Source organism: Gossypium hirsutum, chromosome A08, assembly GCF_007990345.1.
Source record: "Gossypium hirsutum isolate 1008001.06 chromosome A08, Gossypium_hirsutum_v2.1, whole genome shotgun sequence".
In the NCBI taxonomy this organism is placed as follows: Eukaryota; Viridiplantae; Streptophyta; class Magnoliopsida; order Malvales; family Malvaceae; genus Gossypium; species Gossypium hirsutum.
In genome coordinates, this window is record NC_053431.1 from 104333464 (window position 1) to 104344052 (window position 10589).

Sequence of the window (10589 nt, forward strand, 5' to 3'; positions counted from 1 at the left end):
TTCTACACCAACATTCTCCATGATGAAATTTGTTAGAATGTTTACATTTCGGTTTGGGATTACCAACACTACCCACAATGGTCACAGAAGGAGATGAAAACCTCGAGTTAGAATGCTGAGAGCCCTGCTCTTTTCTAGAATATCCCGTAAAGGTTGTGACACGATCATAATACTTCTTTAATTTCTTAGAAGCAAATGATTGTGACTTACTCAGTTCTTTTTCCAGAAACCCGAGCCTGTCTTTCATCTTGTCTCTTTTCTTTACTCAGTTCCTTAGCTTTGTGGGCTCGATCGGCTAACACCACAAATTCCCTTATGTCAAGAATTCCAATCAATAACTTGATATCCTCATTTAAACCCTCTTCAAAGCTTTTACACATCTCAACCTCGGTTAGAACCCATTCTCTGGCATACTTACTCAGTCGAACAAATTCTCGTTCATATTCAAACACAGTCATGTTTCCTTGTTTGAGTTCTAAATTCTTTCTTTTTCTGATCCATAAATCTCTGACTCACATACTTCTTCCTGAATTCAGCTTGGAAGAATTCCCGTGTAACGTTCTTTCTCGGTACAGCCAGTTATGGTATTTCACCAATTATAAGTTGTATCTATCAGTAGGGATACTACATATTTCAGACATTCGGCAGGCGTACAGGATAATTCATCAAAAACCCAGATAGTATTTTCTAGCCAAAACTCAGCCCTTTTTGGATCATCGTCTTTGGTAGCTCTAAATTCCTCTGCCCTATGTTTGCGGATTTTATCTATCGGAGGCTTACCAGTTGTAACAGGTTAAGCACCCTGTGGTACCAGTTGTACAGTAGGGTTTGTTATCAAATACTGGGTAAACCATTCATTTATCATTTGAAAGAAGGCTTGTTTTGCCTCTTCACTTCAGCCCTCAGACACGGGCCTTTCACTACTAGACGCAGACGGAACTCTTTGAACTGAAGCTGAAGCATTGCTCTCAGCTTCCTCAGATTCAGCTCTAGCTCAGTTGGATGACATGACTATATGAAAAACACATTTAAAATGATCAGGAGTTATCACACTATCACAATTTATATAATGACATGTATAGCTAAACTCGTGTTTGCTACGTCAAATCCGAGATCAGCTAAACCGTAGCTCTGATACCACTAAATGTAACACCCTGATAAACCATGAAAGTAACACATTTTAATCCCATTATAGGATATTTTTGGATGATTTATCATATAATTTAGTGAATTAGATGCTTCTAATCCTTTAATTTTATGTTTTATACTTAGGAGAGCATAGGGGAACAAAAGGAGCAGAAAACAGGCCAAAAACGGACGAAACGAGCTAATTTAAAGATCCACACGGCCAAGACTAATTCCTCACGGGCTGAGCACACGCCCGTGTGAGCCACACAGAGTAGAAAGCAGAAATTACTTGAAGGAAGCTGTTGGAATCTTCTCAGAAGTAGATCCACTTCAAGATTGAAGATCTCCATTCAAATTTCTCTCGAAGTTTATTTGGGGCTTTTATGTCTTGTTGTTTTTCTAAATTTGAGATGTCTTCCTTTTACATTATGAACTAAACTACCTAAATACCTAGGGAGGATGGAATCTACATGGATTTTATTATTTAATTATCTGAATTACACGATAAATACTTGCTCTTGTTCTTAATTATGTGTTCTTAATCATTTTTTTAATATTTTTCAGGATATTATTCCAAGTTTGATGTGCTTATTCAATGGAGCAAAAGCCCCTGTTTAAGAGTAGATCTAGCATAATTAAGCGGAGTTGCATGCAATCCTAGAAATAGGACGACATAAGTTTGTCGGATTAGAGTCAAATCTAATAGGTGAATTCATAGATTGAGTTAATGTGACGATAGGGCTTTTAATTAGAAAGAGATTTCAATTAATCAACCTAGAGTCAGTTGTTCTTAGTCTCCAAAGAGATATTAACATAATTTAGGGATTTCTATGGATCAAGACAAGTGAATAAATCGTTTGATTTAGAGTGAGAATAATAAGTGAAGTTTAGGTGGATTCTTCATTGGGTATTGTCTTTTTCATTGGTTTATTCGATTATTTTCTTCACTCTCTGTTGCGTTCATTATTTAATTAGTTTAGTTAAATTTAAATTTAAAACAAATCCCTTTTATTCTAGGCTAAATAATAGAAATATAGTTAATACTAGTACTTTTAGTCCTTGTGGATACGATATTCTGGACTTATCATAGCCATACTACCATTCGATAGGTGCACTTGCCTTTGTCATGAGCGTAGTCTAGTTTAGTGAACCATAAAACAATCATCACACCCCTAACTCGTACCCGTCATCGAAACAGGTTTTAAGAGTATTACCGAAACATTCAGAACATTTTACAAATAATTCTTATAAATTTACTATTTATTTACCAAGATCATTCAAAATGTCCCTTAATTGGACCCTTGAGGCCCAAAACGAGCATTAGAATCGAGTCAGGACTTAATCGAAAACTCATAAAATTTTTCGCGACATTTCAAAAATTTTCCAAAGTTGCAGGGCTCACACGCCCGTGTGGTCTAGGGACACGCCCGTGTGGTCAGGTCGTGTACTACACATGCTCGTGTCCCTAACCCATGTAAATCTCTGACTTTTAAGGCGTGAAGAAATTGAAGTCACATGGCCTGTAACACCCCGAACCCGAAACCGACACCGGAGTCGAACACGAGGTGTTAACTGACTTTAACCCCTTATAAAATTTATTTTCCAGACACTGCCCAATCTGTGTACTAGTCGTTTTAAAAATCATATCTTGAGTTTCGTAACTCGAAAATCAGTTTCGTGATTTTTCCCAGAAACTAGACTCATGTGCCCATCTATGTATTTTTTTCTAGAATTTTTGGTCGGGCCAATTAGTACAGTTTATTAGTCAAAGTCTCCCATGTTGCAGGGGTCGACTACACTGACCTTTGCCCATTACGACTTAGATATCTCCCTGCACGGGGCTTCAATACTGATACCGTTTGTTTCTATGAAAACTAGACTCAGAGAGGAATCTGTACATATATGGTACGACCCCTAATTATCTCTGGTTAATTTATAATGAATTTCCAAAGTCGGAGCAGGGAATCCAGAAACCGTTCTGGCCCTGTCCCACAAAAATCTGATTATCTCTTAATATACTGCCCATATGATCTTTTCGTTACTTCCTCATGAAAACAGAGTCATCGAGCTTCGATTACATAATTTATTCATCAATTAATTCCACTCCTACTATTTTTAGTGATTTTTCAATCTCATGACACTGCTGCTGCCAGCATCTGTTACGAAAGTAACTAGGTCCATTTCATGCCTACCCTTGATCCAACTCAATCGAACATTCGTGCCATTTTCGCATGGCTTAAAGTTTACATGCCAAAGTTCAAACACAACGTAATAGCTTATACATGCCAAAATGTTCTTCTAAGCCAACTAAGAAGAAAGTACCAAAACTTGCTATCCGGTGTGATGACTTCGATGACGGCCTGACCCCGCAAAAATAGATGAGTCCAAGCAACCTATAATGGGTGACAAGGAAACACCGAGTGAGTTTATAACTCAGTAAGTCATAAGCAATGCACTACCATCCATCAATAACATTATCACAAGAGGAAACAAAATGGAACGAGACAATTTACTCCATCCATACCGAACCATACCATAGTTCCTCCAACCTATCGATTCAGTTTCATATCAATTCATGCATTCACATTCCATATACTCATCAATAGGACATTGAAGCATTTTCATAAATCAATTTATTTTCGTTACAATCAAACGACTAAACGGCCTTTCACCCATCCTACGATAAATTTTATGTACGTGACTTCAAGTATATTTGTCACATAGGTTCAAGCTTACCGAGCTCAACACCAAGTATAAGCATAGCACCTATTAGCCATGTACTCAAGACACTTACCCGATCCGCTGTCCGCGATGGACTCAATAGTGTCGCACACATAGTGTCCATAATGATTCACGAATGTATATTGAGTCCGCACACTCAGTGCTATATAATCAACTCGCACACTTAGTGCTACGTAATCAAATCGCACACTTAGTGCTACATAGTCAAACTCGCACACTTAGTGCCGCATGGTCAATTCGCACACTTAGTGCATCATATTCATTTCGCACACTTAGTGCAACATAGTCAAATCGCACACTTAGTGCTGTACAATTTAATCCCGCGCACTTAGCGCCAATCTCATGGTCATAAATGGTTATACCCGCACGTTTAGTGCCGAGATCAACAACTCAGTACATCTTACCTCTTTTCTTTTCATTCAACAATTTCATCATCACATACGTACATGCATATATATATATGTATATTTATTCATTCCATTCAGCATCAATACATAAACATTATGACCATTTGAAATAATACCAACTACATGCTTAATGACTTACTTTATGTTGGGTAAAATAATTCCGAGTCGGCTACTCGATGACCTTCGATTTCCCCTTGTTGGACGCCTCTCCTTTAGGTTCTTGAGCTTAAATAAATAAATCAACTAGTTTAATTACCTTGCTAGTTATTTATAAAAATACACATATCATCCCAACTCGACACAAGAGTCAAATTCATCACTCAAACATTCACACCAATCTATTTGAATATTTTGGCCGAAACCCTCAATTGGCTATCATAGCCTTAATATTTCAATATAAACATGTATACATCAAAGGCAATTTAAAACACATAACCCTTATACTCAATAATGAAACCAAACCGTATACCTAATTATTAAACACATCACCTCCAAATGCATGTATTAACTAACATATATCCAATCCACATGCCAAGTTACCATGAATAAATTAAACTTATATATATATATAACCTTTCATACCCTTGTATCTAATGTCATAAGAATAGCCGAATGTCCAAATTAACCAAGCTTAAAGATTTAACCTTCAACACTTTAATATTCCTCAACCTATTCTTCAAGGCTTCAAATATAAAGTGATTAACATTTATACCCTTATGCCGAATTAGCTAACACTTTTAATCCATAGCCGAATGTCATTAAACCTAAACCACCATGAAAATTTTACTTATCACCTCATACCTTATTATCAAATTGAACTAATTATGCTTATAAAAATGATATCAAACCGAAACCTTTTGATAATTAAGCCTCTAATTATTTATTTCAATTACCCAAACGAAATTTTCTCACATTTAACACTTATTTACCAACCAATTGTTGAAGACAAACAAAATCTCATTTCCTCCCTTGACAACCACAACCGAAAGCTCAAATCAACCTACTTGGCCAAACATCAAACCTCCTAACAATCAAAACTTAAGCCATGGAATGATTAGAACTTGAACTAACCATCTTCTTTATACAAAATTTTCCAAGGGTTTCAAGGTACTTACCTCTTCTTAATCCTCATCCAAACCGAACATAAGCAAGAGAACTCTTTCTTCTTCCTTTGATTTTTCGGTCAAGAAGAGCAAAGAGGATGAAGCCTTTTTTTTTTCTTCTAGTTTCGGCAAAATGGGGGAGCAAGGATGAAACAACTTTGGTTTCTCCTCCCACTCCCCTCATATTTTATTGTTCTTAACACAACATGTTGTCATAAACTTTTTTATAATATGTTTTACCCATCACCATTTGCCTATCCACTTTGTCATGGCCGGCCACTACTATTTAGGGAGGGGGAATTTGACATGCAAGTCCCCTTTTTCTTCCACATGCACTAATAGGTCCTCATGCATTGACCTATCACATTTTAAAATTTTCTCATATAAGTCCTATTGACTAAATTCACATGCAATCGACTAAATCGAAGCTTGAAATTTTCACACATTCATGATTACATATTCTAGACAATAAACATCACATTCAAACCTTTCGGTGACTCGGTTTAGCGGTCCCGAAACCACTTCCCGATTAGGGTCAATTTTGGGCTGTCACATGGCCAAGTCACACGCCCATGTGCTAGGCCGTGTGGCGAATTTAATTTTCAAAATTTAGGTGCAGTTTTCACACGACCGTTTTGTAACACCCCTAACCCGTATCCATCACTGGAATAAGGTTATGAGGCATTACTGAACAACTTACAGCACACAACACACATTTCTCTTACATGAATCCATTATCACATAAACATCGTTCAAACATAATTACATTGTCCCTTATAAGGCTTTACGAGACCTTAAAACATGCTTGGAAGAGGTTTAGGACTAAAGTGATAACATTTGTAAACTTTGGAAAAACATAGAAAATTTTCATGCATACGGGGATCACACGCCCATGTGAACAGTCTGTGGGCCTCACACGGCCACGGACACCCTCGTGTCATAGGCCATACATACTGACTTGTATCACATGGTTGGAGACACGCCCGTGTGCCATGGTCATGTGAAATCATGAGGGATTACTTATTTAGGTTACACGACTGGCCACACGCCCATGTGCCAGCCCGTGTGCCACACACGGCTAGTAGACACGCCCGTGTGTCTAATCCGTGTAACTCACTGACTTGTTTTAACTAAGTTACAGCAGGCACACGATCAAGTCACATGCCCATGTGCTCAACAATGTTTGGCTAAATTAGGCTTGGTTTAAGCCACATTTCTCACCCTTTCTCAAGCATACTAAACCACATCATTTTGTACCATTTCAATACATTTATAGGTATCCAAAATATGCTATTTCATATACATTCCATGCCATTTAAAATCCATCCATTCAATAACCAATTCATAACCAAAAACTTACCAAACTCATAAATTAAGCCAACCTAATTGGCCAAATACACACCAACATTTACAGGCCAACTCTCATGGCTAATATCATAACTCAAAACATATCATCATAACACTAGCCTATACATGCCATATACCATATTTACAAAGCATCAAAAGTACCAACAAGTTGATCGATAGTGTGATGATGTTTCCTGATAACCCCTGAGTCTAAGCTAGCTTTGATTATCTATAAAATAGGGAAATAACACAGAAAGTAAACTTAAAAAGCTTAGTCAGCCATAAACAAATAAATTAACTTGTGAAACAACATCATTCCCATCATATAGACAAATTATGAATAAGCATATATAAATTCACAAACCTTTCTCATTGTATATCTATTCAAGAAACACATGTAAATTCAACAAATACTTCTATTTTCAATACTTGTATGAATCTCATGCGTACTTGTATCACTTAATTCAATCACACATTCTTTCTCGTCTTGACATTGCCCGTTGAACCTTTTGGAATCGTTAAGGATATTCGAAAATCACATATAGCTCATACAATGCCATATCCCGAATATGGTCTTACATGCTATCACATATTGATGCCAATAGCCTAGCTATGGTCTTACACGAAATCAATTAACGATTCCAATGTCCCAGACATGGTCTTACACGCAATCCTTTAACTATAATCCTAATGTCATGACATTTGTATCCTATACTATTCCTGATGTTCGTACGGGACTTTCAGATATTATAACCTTGTTGATTCTTGCTCGTATTTGATCATTCGATATTCAATGCAGTTCAATGACAAATAAACATAAATAATTCAATTTAAAGACATTTATTTGCATATGAACTTACCTCATATTTGGGATAGACGGACCGGATTGACTATTCGATAACCTTTGATTTTCCTTGATCTAAATTCAATTTCTTTCTTTCTTGATTTATATACATTCAAAATTAACTCATTTATTCATCAATTCATTCAATTCAGTCCACAAACACATATTTAGACATTTTTACACATTAACCCCTAAACTTTCACATTTATTCAATTTAGTCCCTATTTTACAATTACACAAAATTCACACAATTCAATTTAAACCATGCTTTGTCGATTTATACATGAGTCCCTATCAGCCCAAAACTTTCATTTATTTCACACATTTAACCACACATTTTACACCTTTCACAAATTAATCCCTAAATTACATTTTTACCTAAAATACTTTACAAAACATTTAAATCTATTAACAATTAATCATTTTCCATTATCAAAGATTTAAAAGCTCAAGAATTAAAAAATAAAACTTCATGAAATCATAAGAAATTCAAAAATTAAGGCACGGGCTAGGTAAAATACGAAGCAACAATTACAAAACGTAGAAATCATCAAAAACTGAGCTAAAACCGTAACTTAATCAAGCTAGGACTGTGCCGAATGGAAAACCTAATTTCTTGGCTTTCTTCTTCCCCAATTTAAGTTGATATCAAGAAAGATGGACACAAATTACATTTGTTTTTATTTATTAAACCTTTATTAACCAATTTACAAAAATAACCTTAATGAACATTAATAATTTCAAATTTACCAAGCCACTAACATCCACTATCATGTTAATGGTATAATTTCAACATAAGGACCTTAAATTTAAGGTTCTATCGCTATTTAATACCTTTAGCTAAAAGAACACTACTTTTGCACTTTACGCGATTTAGTCTTTTTCTTCAAAATGAGCAATTAAACGATAAAATTAGTTAACAAAATTTTCACACATACATGCTATCATGCTATGAACCCCAAAAATAATATTAAAATAATTTTTTGATATCGGATTTGTGATTCTGAAACCACTATTCTGATTTAGCTAAAATTGGGCTGTTACACGTGTAACACGCTTGTGTCCAAGGCCGTGTCACCCGTGTCTCTGCCAGTGTGCCCAATTCTTAGCATTCTATTCCTCAAAATAAGGTGCAGAGGACACACAACCTAACCACCTACCCATGTTACCAGGTCGTGTGTCACACACGGTTCTGTGTGGACAGAATGAAGCCATTTCTAGCTTCATTCTCACCCAAAAATTCACCCAAGACCTGCACTTGAAACACACAACCAAACCAACCATTCCAAGCATTCAAATTAAACAAACTTCATCATTCAACAAGGCATATCATTACATGTATGTGTGTTTATAAACTTACCTTGGATTAACTTAGGCATTAGCATCATTTGATCACATATACATAACATATAACATATGAATATATCATCATAACCTACTTAATCATACCCAATATAAGCCATTACTAACCATTCCAATGGCTATGTTACAAAACATCATTTTCAAGCCACTATTGGTCAAGTTTTCCTATTCATGCCATTATACCAAAATGATTTTACTAATTATACCCAAAATGACTAGTTGATAGTGTGACGATGCTCCAGTGATCTCCAACCTTCGCGAGCTTTCGAGCACTATAAAACAGGGGAAAAATAAATGGAGTAAGCATTCCATGCTTAGTAAGTTCATATAACGGAAACTAAACATACCAATCCCATTTATTAAATCTAAGCATACAATAATAAGTTTTCCATCCATTTGGCTAAATTGCCTAAACACATGCATCCAATCAAACATGTTAGTCACAAAGTTTACATATAAATCAAGTAAGAATAGATGAGCTCATCATGCATTACTCTTTCAAGACATTATCATTTCATCCCATAATTCTCATGCCATGTCAAGATTTTTATGTCCGTTGAATCATTGAAATTCCGATGGATGCTCAAGCAGTACACTCGAGGTGTACGATTCCATAATCTTCCAATTCTTATTCGATGATACCCTTTAAGGTACTTAATCAAGGAACACACTCTCAAGCCACATATCGTATAACAGGATTACCAGTCCAGGCTAAATCCTTTATATAATGTATGCTCAAAAAAGCTCAATTAGGATTACCAGTCCACGCTAAACCCTAATTGTAACGTATACTCGAGAGGTATTATATCAGGATTACCCGTCCGGGCTAAATCCTTTCTATAACAAGGTCAACAAGATTACTCGTCTGAGCTAAATCTCATCCGTAAAAAATACAGGACCTTATTCGTTTTGGGAAAGCACATATAATCATCAGAATCCAATATTCAATCGAGACTTAACCCCTTTTCACCATTTCAAGCATGTATTGAATTTCTCATGAAAGCATTCAAGTAGTGTACATCAATATAAATCACATTCCATACAACAAAACATTGAATTAAGCATATTTACATGCCGGATTAAGTTACACGAACTTACCTCGACACTTGTTCGCGTTAGAAATCTACTAATCTGAAACCTTTTCTTTTCCTCGATCTAGCCTCGAATTAGTGTTGTCTGGATCTATATAAATAAATTTAATCATCAATTTCACACATTTCATATTTAAATGGACTCAATTTACATCCTAGGAAAAATTACCATTTTGATCCTAACTTTTCCATAAATTTTTATTTCATCCCTAGGCTCGGAAAAGGAAACTTGTGCAATTTACTCCTTATTCCAAGCCTAACCAAAATCCCATTACAAGCTTTACAGCACATGTATTCATAAAAGTTCAGAATTTTTCTTCACATTTCATAAGTTTACATTTTTGTCCCTAAATAATGTTTTCATCAAAAATCACTTTGTAAAAGTTGTTTATCTATCAACAACCTTCCATTTTCTACCATAAATTTCTAATTTTTAGCATATACATCCATGACCCATTTTCCATACTTTGATAACTTTTCAAATTAATCCCTCAAATAGAGAGATTAAGCTATTCTGATTTCAAAAATATTTAACTAAAAACAAGACAAGAAAACTTACCCAATT